Raw genomic sequence first — 11,126 nt, 5'->3', positions numbered from 1 at the left:
TGGTATTGTATATTACTTAAATCCATGTTTTGGTGTGTGAATTTGAACAAGGTAATTCACTTTTCTGTGATATCTGTAAAAGGAGAATAATTACAATTACAATACCACTTTACTGAGTTGATGGAAGGAGAGGACGCTCTAACTTATAGCTCTATCGCTATAAGCTCTGAGTATATGCTGATGATCATGCTTATCACAGTAGCACTGTAGCACTGTCCACTGTAGCACTGTCATCCTGTTGTTCATAGATTTGCTCGAGCAGGCATCAGTAACATCTTCATTGTGAGACTTGTTACTGTTTTTGGCATATCGAATACACTACAGGGGGCTTGCCAGGCTCTGTCTGCAGATGGGATATTCTCGGTAGCTTGCCAGGCTCTCCGAGAGGGACTGAAGAATTCGAACCCGGGTTGGCCAAGTGCAAAGCAAATGCCCTACCCGCTGAAACGCCCTACCCGCTGTGCTATTGTAAGACCCTGAATTCAGATTCTGGAGACAGATACTGTAGAAAAAAAGCAATAATATCTGGTTCATGGAGATACAATCCAAGGTAGACTTTGTCTTAAGTCTGTCAACATAACAATTTTAGATTTAAATCATTATATTTTTATAAAATCTCATTTCCTGCTTACCAGAAACCCAGATGTCTGACTTTCTGATTTGGGGCCAGATTCGTTAAAAGAAGCCCATCTGAGTCAGTCAATGTTTTTCAGTCCTTCAAATCCAATCCAATCCAATCCAATTCAATGATTTAATGCCATTAAACCTACATACCTGGGTATGTAGGAGTGGAATTTGGGAAATGGGTGATGGGTTGGCTGTTTCTTAAAGGATAGCAAGGGTAAAGAAGTTTCAACATTGTCTCTGAATATAAAATATTACAATAAATTAAAAAATTAAGCCACTTAGATCCAAATTAAGTAGAATCAGAGAGACCAGAGTAGAGAATTTGCATGGCATTGCTAGATTTGAGTGACCATCTCAAATCAGTATTTTGGGGAATATGATCTACATTCTTTCACAAGCGTATGTGAAGTGGTAATGGAAATTGTTCCAGAGAGGCAGGCTTAGTGGAAACATCTGACTAGGGATGGAAAAAGCAGATTAGGAATGAAGGCTGCTGAGGGTGTGTGACTATCATAGGTCTCACTTAACACATAAATTAGTTCCTAGAAGAAAAGGGCCTTTTATATGAACTTTATAGCCACCTCCTAATCTTTGCTCACCACAGGTAACTTCCCACTTTATAGAGGATTGTTGGCAAATCTATAGCACCTCAGAGACATGGGCAGTAGAGGAGCAAAGCTGGAGGTCAAATTCATAGGAAAGAGGCTATACAATGCCCTGAGGACCACTGAGTGCCATTCTAAGGTTAGAGAGTTGAAAAAAATGAGTGATGACTCATGGGGATCTCATGGTGACAAAGGATCAATTGATTGAGACTGACACTTTCAAGGATGTCATTCTGGAGGCCACACAAATACTTCATTAGGGATGCTAAATCGATCAAACTCTATTTCATGGCTTCATATGTAGATGACACAATGACTTTATAGTATATACCAAATAATTACATGCATTCATACATGCACATGTGCATATTCATTCACAAAAATAAAGCATGTTTGTTTAGTTGACCCTAAAGAACATGGGTTGGAACTTTCCACTTATTCAAAGATTTTTTAAAAATTACTTCTTATACATTCTTCAAAGAAATGGATCAAGCAATCCTAAAATTCATATGGAATAACAAACGTCCAAGGATAGCTAAAACAATTCTTGGGAAAAAGATGATGGGAGGCATCACCATCCCCAGCCTCAAACTTTACTACAAAGCAGTAACAATTAAAACAGCATGGTACTGGAACAAAGGCAGAGCCGTAGACCAATGGAACAGGGTGGAATATCCCTACACACAACCCCAAATGTATGACCATCTAATCTTTGATAAGGGAGCAAGAGATGTGAAGTGGAGCAAGGAAAGCCTCTTTAACAAATGGTGCTGGCACAACTGGACAACCACATGCAAAAAAATGGGTTTAGACCTTGACCTGACACCATGCACAAAAGTCAGATCAAAATGGATTAAAGACCTCAACATTAGACCACAAACCATAAGGTACATTGAAGACAAGGTCGGCGAAACCCTCCACGATATTGAAGATAAGGGTATCTTCAAAGGTGACACGGAACTAAGCAATCTAGTAAAAACAGAGATCAACAAATGGGACTACATTAAACTAAAAAGCTTCTGCACCGCAAGAGATACAGTGACCAGAATCCAAAGACTATCCACAGAATGGGAAAGGATATTTACACAATACCCATCAGATAAGGGGTTGATATCAATGGTATATAAAGCACTGGTTGAACTCTACAAGAAGAAAACATCCAACCCCATCAAAAAATGGGGCGAAGAAATGAACAGAAACTTTACCAAGGAAGAAATACGAATGGCCAAAAGGCACATGAAAAAGTGCTCTGCATCACTAATCATCAGAGAGATGCAGATCAAAACAACTTTGAGATACCACCTCACACCACAGAGACTAGCACACATCCAAAAGAACAAAAGCAACCGCTGTTGGAGAGGATGTGGGGAGAAAGGGACCCTTCTTCACTGCTGGTGGGAATGCCGACTGGTTCAGCCCTTCTGGAAAACAATTTGGACGACTCTCAAAAAATTAGATATTGAATTCCCATTTGACCCAGCAATACCACTGCTGGGAATATATCCCAGAGAGGCAAAAAAGTACAATCGAAACAACATCTGCACATGTATGTTCATCGCAGCACTGTTTACAATAGCCAGAATCTGGAAAAAACCCGAATGCCCCAGAACGGATGACTGGTTGAGGAAACTTTGGTACATCTATACAATGGAATACTATGCAGCTGTTAGAAAAAAGGAGGTCAAGAATTTTGTAGTCAAGTGGATGGGCATGAAAAGTTTCATGCTGAGTGAAATGAGTCAGAAAGAGAGAGACAGACATAGAAAGATTGCACTCATCTATGGTATATAGAATAACAGAGTGGGAGACTAACACCCAAGAACTGTAGAAATAAGTACCAGGAGGTTGACTCCATGGCTTCGAGGCTGGCCTCACGTTCCGGGGAAAGGTCAACTCAGAGAAGCGATCACCAACTACATTGTAGTCGAAGGCCATGTGGGGGAAGGGAGTTGCGGGCTGAATGAGGGCTAGAGACTGAGCACAGCGGCCACTCAACACCTTTATTGCAAACCACAACAGCTAATTAGAGAGAGAAAACAGAAGGGAATGCCTTGCCACAGTGGCAGGGTGGGGTGGGGGGGAGATGGGATTGGGGAGGGTGGGAGGGACACTGGGTTTACGGGTGGTGGAGAATGGGCACTGGTGAAGGGATGGGTTCCAAACTTTGTATGAGGGAAGTATAAGCACAAAAGTGTATAAATCTGTAACTGTACCCTCACGGTGATTCTCTAATTAAAAATAAATAAATTAAAAAAAAAATTACTTCTTATTCCACATTCAAGGATACAATCAAGCAGAGATGTAAGTCTGGTTAAATCTCTAATTGCATCTCCTCAGGTTTGTCAAAGGTCAATTGTATTTACAAAACTCAAAGCAGGAAAGAGTAGTTGTGATTGGCGACTCAGAACTTTGGCTGTGGCACAAAGTTGAATCAGGGAGAAAAGTAGAATCTCTTGCTTTGTCCTGCCATTTGGCAAGTATACCACCCCAGGCTTCAGATTCTGCTCTTAATTTCACCATCTATTCCACAGAAAGTTCTAAGATTTTCCTCAGTTCCAGAGATTCATGTCATGTCTCTGAACTCCTTTCTTCAAGAAGGTTCAAGCTTCTTAATATCCCCGGTTCCCTTGATAAAGGAAATAGTGGAGTACCATAAAAAAAAGCAAAGTTCCTTATGATAGTTCTGCTTGAACCTGGACACAAGTCCCTAAAAGAATTCCAAGAAAGGGGTCTTTCCCTTTCTTTCTGTCTGCCTTTCTCTCTCTCTCTCTCTCTCTCTCTCTCTCTCTCTCTCTCTCTCTCTCTCTCTCTCTCTCACACACACACACACACACACACACACGCACATGCACATGCACAGGCGCACACACACACACACACACACACACGCACACACACACACACATACACGTACCTCCACCGTCATTCTGGGCTTTGTCCAAGAACCTTCAGAGTGAAAGCTAAAGAAAGATAAAGAGGGGAGAGGCCACACTCTGCCTCTCTCAGCTGGCTTTCCAGACGGTGCCTGGAGCACTGCCAAGTAGAGACTAATTACCCTTCTTCCCGCTCTTCCTCATCTCCTTGAGGGAAGCAAAAATACTTTAGTCTTTCAAAGATTTTGAGAGGGCATTGTCTTTAGGGCTTTTCCCATGCATGGGGTGAGGATAAAAATAAAAAAGAAATAAAGCATTCCAAGACCTTTATTGCTCTCCACACTGGAGAGCGGCTCCTCACTGGGAAGAGGGTTGAGGGTTGCAATGTTTAAGACTCCTCCTCACAAACCCCTCTAATCCAAGGGGGTTAGGAGAGAGTCACTTAAAGGAAGGATAACAAGCAAGAATTTATGTCACTTCTCCTTAGAACTGGCTGTTCTGGAACAAAAGGAACATGATCGGTTTGGGATTTTCTATTAACTGACTTTTAATTTTACTTGCAATTTAGGAACATGGTTATAATAATGTTCAGTTTTATAGTTCTGATGTATAAAGTTAACTGCATCTCCATCCCACAAGGTGCCAAAGGACAAGGATTTGTCTTAATTTAATATTGTATGTTACCTTCTTTTGTGTATACATATACTACAGATTACTGAGATAATTAAATATCTGTTCTCTCTTTGACTTATTTCACTTAGTGTGATGCAATTTAGTTCTATCCAAGTTGCATAAGTTGCAATCCTTTTATGTTTCCTTAAAGATACATAGTGTTTATTTGTGTATCTATAATTTCTTTAACTATTAAATTGTCATTGGACATTAGATTGCTTCCATATCCTTCTATTGTACTTAACATTACAATGAACATCAGTGTTCATACATCTTTCTATATTACTAGCAAAAAACCCAAAACAATAATCCCATCAAATGAATAAACACTTAGCCAAAGAGGATATATCATTGACCAGTATGCATATGAAAAAGTTTTATTACTACTTGTCATCAGGGAAATACAAGTCAAGATGACAATGAGATATAATCTCATGCCCATGAGAATGTCATATGTCAAAAAGATTAACCAACCAGTGTTGACAACTTTGTTGAAAAAAAACATTTTTCACTGTTTGTGGTAATATTAATGATTCCAGCCTTTATGGAAAATAGCATGGAAACATCTTCAGTAATTAAGAATAGAGTTACCATATGACCTAGTGATGCCACCTCTTGACATCGATCCCAAGAACACAAAACAATACGTTTTGTTTTTGTTTGGAGGTCACATCCAGTAGTGTTCAGGATTTACTTTAGGCACTGCACATAGGGATCACTCCTGGAAGGGTTCAGGGCTGTCTGGAGTGCCAGGAATTGAATCTGGGTTGGCTGTATGCAAAGCAAGCAACTTATCCACTGTGTCATCTCTCTAGACCCACAAAACAATTTTATTGCATGAAGTTTTCTAATCATTTATTCTTCCATTCATTTGCTTATCTTTCTTAAATTTTTTGATTGAGTCTATGATTTTACAATACTGTTAATGATGCTTTCACAAATATATATACACATACATAACAACATATGTATATCACAAATCACAAAATCCCGTTGATCGTTGATTTCTCGAGCGGGCTCAGTAACCTCTCCATTCATCCTATCCCTGAGATTTCAGAAGCCTCTCTCCACTCGGCCTTCCCAAGGATGCCACACTGGAGGCTCTTTCAGGGTCAGGGGAATGAGATCCAGTTTGTCACTGTCTTTAGCATATGAATACACCATGGGAAGCTTGTGAGGCTGTCCCATGTAGGCAGGAAACTCTCAGTAGCTTGCTAGTTTCTCCCAGAGGGAGAAGTAGGTTATAAAATAGCACTTCTGGGAGATTGCTTTTAAGTCTCTGGATGTTGGCCATTGATGGGATTACACACACCTGGGTTCCTCTGCTGGTTTGGTACCTTCATGCATGAGGCTTGTCTGAACGTGTGGAGAGGGAACTTGAGCATGGCTGTGGCTAGGTTCCGGTGGTCTTTGGCCACCAGGAGCTCTGCATGGGGTGGGGAGGGAAGCTGTAGCCCATCCCCTCCGAGGGGTGCTGGGGAAGACAGCCAGGCATGTGGGCAAGAGACTCTTTATATATATATATGTATATATATATATGTGTATATATATACATACACACACATACATATATATATATATTTAACCACCTACAAGATGGTCAGACTTCTTCGTCAAAACCCTGAATGAACGGTTTGAGGTTCTTCATGTTCCTGGAGTGAGCAGATACCATTGGGCTACACTAGCACATGACAGGGACGAACAAAGACATTACTGGTGCCCGCTCAAGCAAATCGAAGATCAATGGGATGACAAGTGCTACAAGTGTTAACAACCTAGGAATCAACAAGGAAGATAAAAGTCTTAGGCAGGATTTGCTCTTTCTCTACCTTAACATTTCTTGATCATCTCTTATTTGGCAGTGAGAACCATAGAGAATATAGAATACTAGGGTTCACTAGAGGAATTGAGAAAAAATGACCCCATATGTGTGAGGAAACTGCAATGCTCCTCCTCCCTTTCAGACAGCTGTCATGGAAGACAATTCTGATTCTCCTGATCTTTAAACCCACACTTGGTATCTAGTCCTTTCTCTAATTCCATTCCAAAAGCCTGGATTCAGGAAAGAGTTGTGGTTTAATTTTTTGGTTTTAAGTTTAAGAGCAAAATTTCCTCTTCACTGAAGGGTGATCCGTTTTTGTCCATTTTGGACTTCAACTAATAAATAGGAAGAAGTCCAACTATATTTGCATACAAACAAAATATATTAATAATAAAATAAGGAGATCTACTCATGAAACACCAGTCCTCTTTCCTATAATTGAATACTTGATCATAGTTGTTATTTATTATTGCCTTCTCCAACTACCCCTTTGAATTCCCTTCAGTCTGCATCTCAGTCATGGTTTTGTAACTGTGGGTGTGATCCAAACATTTATTATTGAAGTTTGAACACTTGGTCTTACATAGACAGTTCATGTAATTTTCTTTAGTATTGTTCTTGACCTCAGGGCCAGAGCAATAGTATGGTGGACAAGCCCTGTAAGTGGTAACCTGGGTTTGATCCCCAAAACCCCATGTAGTCTGGCAAGGTCAGGAGTGATCCCTGAGTGCAGAGCCAGAAATAAGCTCTGATCATCACTGGGTGTGACCCACCCTCAATATGTGTTGGATTTGACCTTAATAAAAGACTTTATGTGATATTGATATGTTAAAATATTTTACATATATAATCATTCAAAGTGACCAAAATATATTTTTGTGCATATTTGCTCTTCATTTCTGACATAAACTCCACTGAAATCCTTGGGATTTCATAACAGTTGAAAGTAATTAAGTTGCTTTTTATTATGCAAATGAGGGAACTTTGGAAGAACAACTGGAAGAAGGGTTAGTTGCAGGTAAATTAACCTTACCTGGATTCTGATATTCTCAGCAGTGTGATAATATTGCTAGATGTCCTGAGAGACCTCTGTGTTCCAAACAGGTTTGAATTTCCAAAATAGATGTCAATTTCATACAAGCTTGGCTTAGATGATGTCATGCATAACATGAAGGCAAATCATTTCAACAGGTATCACTGTATCACTGCCATCCTGTTGTTCGTCAATTTACTCAAGTGGGCACTAGTAATGTCTCTATTCCTCCCAGCCCTGAGATTTTATTTATTTTTTTTCCTTTTTTTAAAAAATTTTTATTGAGTCACCATGTGGAAAGTTACAAAGTTTTCAGGTTTAAATCTCAGTTATACAATGCTCGAATACCCATCCCTTCACCAGTGCTCATATTCCACCACCAAGAATCCCAGTATAGCTCCACCCCGCCCCCCCACACCCCTAACCCCCCCCCAGCCCCCACACCCTTAGGCCCCCCCCCGCCTATGTAACTAATAAATTTCACTTTACTTTCACTTTGATTGCATACAATATTTCAACAAAACTCACTATTATTGTTTGGAGAGTTTCTCCCCTAAAGTCAGACCTGCTGAAAAGGAAGCATTAGATAATTTGTTTTCCATTGCTGAGGATGAAGAGGTATGAGGTCGAGTGACCACACTTAGCGGCCTCTCAGCTTTGGGTTTCTGTAATTTAGTATTTTAGTAACTAAGTCCAGAGAGATATCTGCCAGAAGTTGCATCGTTGCCAACTTGTACTTCTCAGTTCCATTATATTCCACATGTGAGTGCAATCTTTCTATGTCTGTCTCTTTCTTTCTGACTCATTTCACTCAACATGATACTTTCCATGTTGATCCATTTATATGCAAATTTCATGACTTCATGTTTTCTGACAGCTACATAGTATTCCATTGTGTAGATGTACCAGAGTTTCTTTAACCAGTCATCTGTTTTGGGGCACTCTGGTTTTTTCCAGATTCTGGCTATTGTAAACAGTGCTGCAATGAACATAGAAATACATATGCCATCTCTACTATACCGTTTTGCCTCTCCGGGATATATTCCCAGGAGTGGTATTGCTGGGTCAAATGGAAGCTCAATTTCTAATTTTTTGAGAATCGTCCATATTGTTTTCCAAAAGGGCTGAACCAGTCGGCATTCCCACCAGCAGTGAAGAAGAGTCCCTTTCTCCCCGCATCCACGCCAACACCGGTTGCTTTTGTTTTTTGGGATGTGGGCCAGTCTCTGTGGTGTGAGATGATATCTCATGGTTGTTTTGATCTGCATTTCCCTGATGATTAGTGATGTGGAACATTTTCTCATGTGCCTCTGAGCCATTCGGATTTCTTCTTTAGGAAAGCTTCTGTTCATTTCATCACCCCATTTTTTGATCGGGTTGGCAGTTTTCTTCTTGTGGAGTTCAACCAGTGCATTGTATATCCTTGTTATCAATCCTTTATCGGATGGGTACTGCATAAATATCCTTTCCCATTCTGTAGATTGTCTTTGTACTTTGGTCACTGTTTCTCTTGAGGTGCAGAAGCTTCTTAGTTTGAGATAGTCCCATTCATTTATCTCTGTTTTCACTTGCTTCCAGCCCTGAGATTTTAGCAGCTCTTCTTACTTGTCTTTCCCAACAATTGGAGGCTCTTTCAGGGTTAGAAGAATGAGACCTATTGTTACTGTTTTTTGCCAGGCTCTGCAGTGCCGGTGGGATACTCTCGGTAGCTTGCTGGGCTCTCCAAAAGGTATGTATACATCTGCTACTGTATTTGGGATATGAATACGCCCTGGGGAGCTTGCCAGGCTCTCCCAAGCGGTAGCTTGTCAGGTTCTCCAAGAGGGAGAACTATGCTATTAGATGTCGTGTAGCAAGCTTCCAGAAGCTTGGTTTTATAGTCTCTGGATGTTGGCTGTTGATGGGATTGCACGGTGCTGGGGGCAGTTTCTGGGTGTGACTGCCTAGCTACTGGAAAATCTGGTGGAAGAGGCCCAGTCCTGATCTGAGCAGCCTTGGAGATCTTGGCCCTGGGTCCCACATACCTGGGTTCCTCTGCCAGTTCCTTCATGCATGAGGCTCATCCGAACGTGTGGAGAGTGGCCTGGAGCATGATCACATGTTTCACCAGTTACTACTTGATAAATTCTTTGTCTTTCTGATGACCAGAAAATATGTAACTAAATTTTGGGATATGTAAAATAATTTAAACATGAGTTCTTTAAAATTTAAGTATGTTCTGTTTTAAGAAGTAAAGATAAGTTGATACCAAGAAGTCTTCAAAAGTCACAAAGATGGGATTAGTGGTGTGTGTGTGTGTGTGTGTGTGTGTGTGTGTGTGTGTGTGTGTGTGGGGTGTGGTATATTAGTGGTACGTGATGTATATATATATATATATATCACTCCATGTTAGAAGGTGATATGTCATTGTTCTCCATTTGTTATATGTCCACATATAAATCCCCAAAATGTATGACTATGTTGCCTTACATGGCAAAAGAGACACTGCAGATATTTATAAACTGAATCACTTAGAATGAAAGCATTATATCTTGAATTATTCTGGTGTGCTTCATATAGTAATATGAATCCTTAACACTTCCCTTGTTTTCATTAATAAAGAGAGGTATAATCAAAGAATTAAAATCAGATAGATGTGACATTGCATATTCTGGAGATAAAGGTAAAGATTGAGGTTAAATATTGCAGACAATCTCAGAAGCTAAGAAAAGACAAAATAAATAGAATGGAGTCCTTCAGAAAAGAATGTAATCCTTCTGACACTAAAATATGTCCATTTTAAGACTTGGACATTCTGGCCAACAAGACAATTGGACTTATCATCTACAGAAGCTTCTACTACAACTTGAAGAGAACTTGAGGGTCTCTGTATCATGCTGTTAAATAAGTCAGAATAAAGAAGACAAGTATTGAATGACCTCATTCAGAGAAAGAAAACGAGGGAATAGGCAAGGTCCAATGAAAACAAAACCTTAGATGATGATAACACAACTGAGATAACTTAAACGTGGGAGAAAAGGATACTCTGGTCATGGAGGGACAGTGACACATTGATAGTGGCCATAGGGTGTTAACAATGTCTGATACATGTAAGCCTTACACTCTCTAAACCTTGAAAATTCATATATATATACATATATATAATTGGTTCCAGAGAAAAAGTTAACGTTTATTGAAATACCATTCAATTGAGCCCTATTTAATTCTATGTGCATTCACGGTGCACATATCACATGCAATACATTCTACCTGAGGACAGGTATTCCACCTGCACATGAAGAGCACTATACTATGCTTCAATTCAATCTAGCAAACTGTGACCACAAAGGTGGTGAACAATGCTAATGGTCATAGGTTGGGCCAGTGAGTTTCTAATTCCTGATATTAAATTATAATTCCCTCTATTATAGTAATCACTAACTCTGCTGCTCACATTCAATTAAATTATTTCAGAGAAAAGAATTTTAATAGCAGTCACATGGATATTCAAGTAA

This window comes from Sorex araneus, chromosome 1 (assembly GCF_027595985.1).
Source record: "Sorex araneus isolate mSorAra2 chromosome 1, mSorAra2.pri, whole genome shotgun sequence".
Lineage (NCBI taxonomy): Eukaryota > Metazoa > Chordata > Mammalia > Eulipotyphla > Soricidae > Sorex > Sorex araneus.
The sequence above is the reverse complement of the archived record's forward strand: the minus strand, read 5'-3'. Positions refer to the sequence as shown.